The sequence below is a fragment of the Vombatus ursinus genome, unplaced genomic scaffold (genome assembly GCF_900497805.2).
Source record: "Vombatus ursinus unplaced genomic scaffold, bare-nosed wombat genome assembly UNPS02000749.1, whole genome shotgun sequence".
NCBI classification, from domain to species: domain Eukaryota; kingdom Metazoa; phylum Chordata; class Mammalia; order Diprotodontia; family Vombatidae; genus Vombatus; species Vombatus ursinus.
In genome coordinates, this window is record NW_020940527.1 from 10,911,667 (window position 1) to 10,919,844 (window position 8,178).

At 44.8% G+C, this 8,178-nt stretch overlaps 1 protein-coding gene across 6 annotated transcripts in view; it reads left to right on the top strand.

Annotated features, from left to right (window-relative positions):
- Positions 1–8,178, top strand: part of ZMIZ1 (zinc finger MIZ-type containing 1) — a 439,562-nt gene that overhangs the window by 330,601 nt on the left and 100,783 nt on the right. The gene's annotated exons all lie outside the window — the stretch shown is intronic.

Consider the following 8,178-nt stretch of genomic DNA (forward strand, 5'->3'; position numbering starts at 1 on the left):
ACACAAATGTTCTGGATAATAAGCAGTGTTTGTTGGTTATGAAAAAAGGTTCCCCAGTGTCTGGTTGATAGAGCAAGCCCCAGACAAGGAGTCAGCACAGTCTCTGCTCTTGACCTGCTGTGTATGTATCCCCAGGAAGGTCACAACTTTTGAGTCTGTTTTCTTCTCTTTAAACAAGAATAGTCATAGAATCTTTCTGGGATGTAAGAAAACTAGAAAGCGCTTAGAGAATACGGTCACACATCTATAAGCCCTGAATTATGTAGTAAGTTTGGGAAGGGAGAGAGCTGTATGAGCCAAAACAATTGTGTAAGTTTCCAAGGGCAGTTGGGACTTGCTTGGGCCAGGATAATTATAAAAGATGTGTCTGGGGAGGGAGGAAGAGAAGGGGCAGTCCAGCTAGGTCATGGTGTAAACAGTGACATCTAATCCGTTCTTCTGTCTTCTCTTAGTCAATCAGTAAGCATTTATTAAGTACCTACTGTGTGCCTGATGTTCTGCCAGGTCCTGGATAGCTCAAAATGAAAATGAAACAGATGCTCCTCTCAAGAAGAAGACAGCACATGCCTTATTTGTCATTATAGAGCCATAGATGAGAGCTGGAAGGGTCCTCAGAGACCATCTGGTCCAGTGCTCTCATTTTACAAGTGAGCAATTGGAGGCCCAGGAAATTTAAGTGACTTGCCCTAGAGAACACAAGTTTTGGAGGTGGGATTTAGTTGGAAGACGCGATCTGAGTCACTTAACCTTCAGTTCTTGAAGGAAGAAAAAAAGACTCCTCACCCTTCCATACTATATCTCTCAGCTGAAAAACTCAGCCAAGACTCAGGTGACTGAGGCTGAGGCAAAGATGGGATCACCCTTTGCCTCCAGGGGCAGTATTCTTTTCAGTGTCCCATGATGCCTCAGATACAGCTGGACTCTCCCCCTTTGGTGCCTTCGGGACACATCTTTTACTATATGAGAGAGAGACAAAGAGAGATAGAGACAGGGGGTTGGTGAGAGAGGAGTGTGTATGTGAGAGAGAGAGAACATTCATGCCAAGTATGGCATGGGGAGAGTTAGCTAGCCTGAGTTGAGTTCAACACCTGCCCGCCTCTAATATGTTCTGACTGAGTGACTCTAGATAAGTCACAACCTCTCCATAGGTATTTTTCTTACCAAGTACTGTATCTAACTCTGCAGTTTGTTGAATTACATATAGTGAGTGCCAGATTCCTGGCTCTAACTCTTACTAGCTGTGTGACCCTAGGAAACTCACTTAACTGCTGTCTGCCTCAGTTTCCTAATCTGTAAAATGGAGGTAATAAAAGCACCCACCTCACCTGTTGTGAGGATCAAATGAGATAAGTTTTGTAAAGTGTTAAGCAAACCTAAAAAAAAAAAGCACTACATAAATAAACGCTTGCTATTATTATTACTACAGCAGTCCTCCCAACATCTCTTGGGTAATCACCCTAGAGAGATTCTTACCCACTCCCAGTGCACCTCACCCCCCTGGCAATTTTCTCTGTTGGTTTAGGAAATATAATTTTAGCTAAATTCACGTTTTTCACCAACATCATTTTTTAATATTGAGTAAATATAATTTGTTCATATATAGTTAAGAAACAAAATCCCTGGGGTAGGAGAGCTGTGTGTGTGTGTGTGTGTGTGTGTGTGTGTGTGTGTGTAATAGGAATCAGATAGGCAGAGTTGTCTAGCATGCTAAGAAGTTTCCTTGGTTCATGCAGCCAGTACACATTAGAGGTGACTCTTGAAGATGGGTCTCCCTGACGTAGGCTAGCCAGTTCTCCACCATGCCAAACCACACACGCATTCTGTCTGTCTCTCTTGCTCATTGCTGTATCATATTCCCTGGTGAGAAAAATCCCACTATCAGTGGATATCAGCAGTTGCTCACCAACCTGCTGTTTTAAGGAATTGCCTACAATGCTGTGAGGTTGAGTGACTTCCTCAGCCCCACAGCCAGTACATGTCAGAATTGGGGCTTGAACCCAGGTCTTTCTGACCTGGAGGCCAGCTTCCTCTCTCTTCACAGCAAATTTAAGACACCCTGTGAATTCAATTAAGAGTGATCTTTCCTTGTAACATTTTACAATCTCTGCCCGGAATATGTGTTTTGCCTCTGTCTTAATATCTCTTGGATCCAGCAGTAATGGGCCATTGATGTCACAGTCACATTAGGCTAGGCCACCTAAAATCCATCTTGAGGGCAGTGCAGTTGACAGACCAATAAAGTTCAGAGCTAGAGCCCCAGGACAGGGACAGTGTCTCAGTGTGCACTCCAGAGTTCCAAGTTGTGCTGAACCTTCTGACAGGGGGCTCTGCTGGAAACTGTCTGGAGTTATGACCCAGAGGAATGGAGCCAGGGAAGACAGAATACTTTTGCCGGGGCCTCATTGTCCTTTTGGGAAAAGCACTCGGAGCTATTGCTTATTGGTGGGAAAATTAGCAACAACAAAGCAGTGGACTGGGTACTTTGGGTTTGAGGGAAAGCTGCTTAATCAGATCTGTATGTCCTTAGTGGCCTGGAACAGCAAGGCTGGTGAGTTCTGTCCCTGATCTGGGGACTGGAAATGTAACCTCGGGGCAGAACCTCCTTTGGGAGGAGGATGTCAGATCAGCTGGTAAACCACAGTTGATGGAGAGAAGGGAAGCTGGGTGGGTGGCCCAGGGTCTGGTGGCCCCACTGATGGCTTCTCAGCTGATGAATAGAGACTCAAAGCATTAGACTCATTCTTCTGTTTGCTGCCAGTCTTCAATGTCTTTGCCAATAATTGGCTGTGTGACTTTCATCATGCCACTTCATTTCTCTAGGTGGATGTTTCCTCATCTGTAAAATGAGAAGATTGGAGTCTTATCTATTAGCTCCATCCAAATCTAAAAATGCTATGATTTTCCCATTCAACCTCAGGCCCCCATATCCAAGTCTAGTGTTTTCCGGTTGAATATAGTAATATATGCTAAGTGCCAAATGAGTTACATTGAGAATTCATGAGGTAGTTCCTAGGAGAGGAGATTTTTCCTTTAGGTTGTGGGAGCCACAGCAGTGAAGGCTTCCTGGAGAAGCAAGGCCTTGAACTAGGCCTTGACGGGTGGATAGGAATACAACAGGCAATGAATGGGCTGGACATTTCACTGGAGAAAAAGAATTCTCCTGGGTGACGGAGGTGAAAATGGCCTTAACATTCTGGAGAACCTTGAATGGACTTTTAAAAAGAGGGCTTTGAAAAGACATTGCATCTCAGGGCTAGTTTTTAAAGCATATCGCCAAATGATTGTACAACAGTGATGAATGGTACTTCTACAGATGTGACTACAGCCCCTCCCTTTTGGGGGGAAGGGAGTGCAGCTGAGCAGCATTCGAGATGAAGCAGAGGCCATTGGCTAAATACTGAAGGTAAAGCCCAGTGTGTGATGAAGACTATGTCCTTGCAATCCTTATTCCCCTTCCCCATTCTGGGCCGTAAATCCCTCTGGGAAAGGTATTGTGAGTTCTCAGGTTTGGGCAGGGTTAGGGTTTCTCCCTGCCAGATGGGCAGGTGGATCCCCACGCTCACAGCCACGGGCTGAGGTCTCTGTCTCAAGCTGCTATTCGAGCCATCCCTGAGCCATATGTTACCCTTCTTTTTAAAAGAGCAGGTATGGTAGGGGGAGAACAGATGTGTGGAGTAGTAGGATGCAAGTCCCAAGGGAGACTGGGAGAAAACAGGACCATTTATCCCATTCTGGAAGTGGGATTGGGTTAGGGGATTCAGTGGGGGTGGGGTGACTCACATTTACAACAGCCTTGGGAGGTGGGTTGTTTCATGGGTCCCAGTGGCCAAAAAATGATCACTTAGGCTCTTTGTAGCTAATTTAGGCTGGTCCAGGGACCAACTGGACCTACCTGGTACAATAGCCTTCTTGTCTCTGAGACTATTCTTGGAGCCTTTCAAGCCTCAGGACTTATACTATGCTGGTATAGTTTTCTAGAACTTAGGGTCAGCTGTCCACCATCATGAAGCATCAGAGTATGGTGAAGACTTATGAAACTAAGACTGACGTTGAGTGACTTGTCTGGGATTACATGGCTAATAAGTGATTGAGCTTTGACTTGAGGCTCAGGGTCTCCCCAGGAATCCAGTTAATACCCATGTTGCCTCTATCATTCCCTGACTCTCTGAATCCCTCCTGTCTACTCACTCATCTCATTTTCCTTTGATCAGCACATATTCTTAGATCTGAAAGGGATCTTAGAGGCATCTAGGCCCAACCCTTCATTTTACAGATAAGGAAACTGAGGAAAAACTCGCCCAAGCTCACTCAAGTATTGCATGGTAGACCCATCTGACCCTGCATCTCAGACTAGTCTAAACCTATGGCTCTTTCCATAACATCTCTGGCTGGCCAATCTTGGGCTTCGCAACTAACAAAAGTAGAGGGTGGCTCTGTTTAGTGGCGGGACCCTCTTTAGATGTGGAGCCAGAAGACCCTACTTGAAGTCCTGGTTTTGCCACTGACCATGACCTTGGGAAAGTCCCTTCCTCTCTCCTAGGCTTTGTTTCCTCATCTGTACAATATGGGGGTAGGATCAGATGACCTCTACTCCTGTCCTTCTCTGAATCATCTTGAAGAAGCCCACACAGCTAGTTCCAGTTCATTTCATCTCAGGCCCTCCCTTGCTTGTTGTTCGAAAAGACCTCCCAGGAAAAAAACAATTGTAGTTTCAGCTTTGCTTCTAAGAAAGAGTGATTACCACCCCCTTATAGCCCTCTCTCTGTTGGAGATACCATCATGGAGAATAGTGTTAGTTGGAAAACAATCGAAGAGAGCATTATCCCTGAATTGGTTTAAGTCCCAACAAAGGAGGCTGGCTTTTGGGGGAGAGGAGAAAGCTTGGTTGAACCAATGAGAAAGGCCCCAGAGCTTAAGAATATAAGAATGAAAAATCTCATATTTATATAACATTTCAAGATTTACACAGCTCTTTCCTGTCAGTGACCTTGTGAGGTAGGCGTAAGGATTATATAGATGAGGAAACTGAGGTTCACAAAGGTTTAGTGACTTGAGTATTGACACTTAACAAAGGAAGTATCAGGGGTCCACATTTGAACTCGAATCTTTTACCTCCAAGGTTAGTTCTCTTTCTACCACACCATACTGCCTCTCATAGCACACCCAAAGGATCGTCTGAAGGATTTAGGGGGCAAGTGGGGTAAACATGGTGTGTTGTTGTTAGGGGGGAGTCAGGGTCTGTCTTGACTAAAATATAACAAAATTATGGACGTCTCTGATACCGCTCTTCCCTGGTGTGTCTGTGTGTGTGTCCCCAGTATCTGGCACATAGTAGGCACTTAATTAATATGTCTTGACTTGCTTTTTTCAATCATTCCTTACCTTGATCCTGCCTTTCCTTTACTTAGATGCCTAGTATTCTTACTAAGTGCCTACTGTGTGCTAAGCATTCTCCTCCCTTTCCTGTAAAACTTATTGGGGGGCGGGGGTAAATGAATTAGTTCATTCCCAGGGGCTTGCATTTTGAATGGGGATAGAGCCAAGGAGCTAGGTTGCTAATACTGGAATTTCAGACATAAATTAGTAAGGAGGGGGCAATATTATTATGCAGAAGGCCTTAAATCATAGCCCCTCCTCCTTCTAAGACCTACTGTTTCTCTGGCAGCCAAATTCTGAAGCTGGAACTTTAGGCTTTCAGAACATCTTGACCTGCTGGGCCTCTTCCTCCTCAACCACATTCCCCAGCCCTGTTCTACTAAACCTAACTGCACAGCTTTCCCCCCACCCACGGTCTATTAGTAATTTCTTTTCTGTGGAAGCTTTTGTCTTCCCAGCAGCTTGAACTGCTTAGTTCCTGTTACTGCTTCTTGCGTCCGGCAGTGATGAACCCAGCTGGAGCCTGCCCTGTAGACCCAGACAGAGCTCAGGTCCGGGTTCTAGGGCGGCCAACTCCTGGGAGCTTGCCGGCCCTCAGAGCAATGGAGAATGGAGAGGGAATCCTGGCCTGTGAGAAAATGAATTTGTGACTAGATCAATCCCCTTGAAACCTGGGGTTAATTTCTCTAAGATGGGGGGAAAAGAAAGACTTTGTACAGTGGTAGACAAATGATGACCATGGACTGTCTTTTCTATGTGTCTGTGAATTTTAACTTGGAAGTTTGGGCTTTTTCTGTACCAGTCCTGTGTCCTCAATACTTGGGATAACTGAGTATGAATGTCTAGAACAAGTGGTCCTTCTATTAAGGCTAGTTATCTCCTGAGGTTGGATTGAAAACATTCAGTTAAATTTAATGTCTTTACTAAGTACCTACTCTGTTTACTGGGGATAATAAGCTAAGAATCCATGACCCCTACCTTTAAGAAGCTTTCTTTCTACTAAAATCAGTGGTTAACTTATTTTCTAAGAATGGTTAGTTGGCTGCCTTGGGGTAAGGGTTTGGAGGTGGTGTAGAGATGCAAAAGGATAGACAGAAAGCAGAGGAGAGTTCTGGTTCCCCCTGTCTGTCATACACTTGTTGTATAACCTTGGATAAGTTACTTAATTTCTGTGGGCCTCAGTTTCCTTATTTGTAAAAGGAGAATAATAATGCTTGCTCATCTCCAAGCAGATTAGAGGGCCTGACCACACCATTCCTTAGTATCTATGACTCTTGTGTTTTCATCCCCACTCCACTCCCCAGTCACACCTCGCAACCTGTCAGAATTGTAGCCTTCCAAAATTCTGAACTTTGAAATTCCACTCTCCAAGCGCTTGAATGTATGTTTGTTGCATAGCATTGAAGACAGGAGCGGTTCCTGACTCAGTCCATATGTCAGCATGCCTAAAATGCTGCTTTTTCCCATTTTCCAGCAAAACTTTGAGAAGGTTCACAAAGAGGTCCAAGTTCTTCGAGCCCAGAGAAATTCCTTGGTTGTTTTTATCATGAGCATTGGTGATGCCTCCCAGTTTTTCTGGGAAGGCATCTTTAGGGCAAAGCAAGCTCCTCGCCTTTTGTGACTCCATTTAGAGAAACTACCTGACCAGCCCGGAAAGGAGGAACTGAAGCCAGCCACTGACTATGGCCGATAGATGTTTCCTGTCTCGAGATAAATGTGGCAGTCAGAATAATCGAACTGTATGTGATGTTATAATTTGTAGGCAAAGGTAGAAAGCACACAGCCAGGCCCTCTCCCCAGCCAACCATGTTAGTTGAATCAAATGCCCACTATCTCAATGACTTGGCCTTGGTGTGATGGATGATGTGAGCTCCGTTAAAAGCTGTTGCCCTGTCAAGCTAAAGTTTCCAAGCTAGGACCATCCCTGATGACTTCCTCGTCCTTTTAATTTGCTTCTTCGTGACTGGATTTCTCTGGACATGGGGAGGGAAAACTGTAGTGGAGGTGGCTATTCTGAAAATCTAGGCTTCTCCCTTGTGAGTGACGGCCACTGTTGGTAAATCCAAGCCCCACCCCATCTGTGAAGGTTGCCCTTACCACTCCACCATTTGCTGACCTTCTTCCCTGCTGTTTTAGTGCTTAGGGTCAGTATGGGTCAGTAAAAATCTCACTCTTCTTCATGTGCTTGATTGTCACTTTCATCCTTGTTTCATTTTCTGTGTGGTATCCCTTCAACTAGATTGCTAGGAACTACCTCTTATTTTTCTGAGTGCCTATGACCATGTCCCTACACTATGGACAAGAAGCAGGATGACAATACCTTGTCTTTGCTGCCCTTGGGAAGAGAAAGGGCAAGTATCCTGAAAGGTTAATGATTTGAGATAAGGTTAGAGAAATAAGTGGGAATCAGATTTTGAAGGGCTTTCAATGCCAGGCTGTGTTTGGGCTTAATTCTGTAGGCAGTAATAGAGCCAGTGCAAGTTTTTCAGGAATGTAGGGTCTTATCTTTGGGCTTATCAGCTAGAAGACCATTTGTTGGAGATTCTCTAGAAGGGAATATTGCTCAGGTAGTAGATGGATTGGACTAAATGGCCTCCTGAAATCCCTTCCAGCCCTAAAATTCTATGATTAAAGAGTTTGATGTGTGGGTCACTATATATTAGGAATATTTTATGGCAGAAATGTGGGAAAGAATGGAGTTAGAAATAGTGGTGAGATAGCTGTAGCAATAGGTCAGGAGAACTTGGGTGTGTGTGAGAGAGAGAGAGAGAGAGAGAGAGAGAGAGAGAGAGAGAGAGAGAG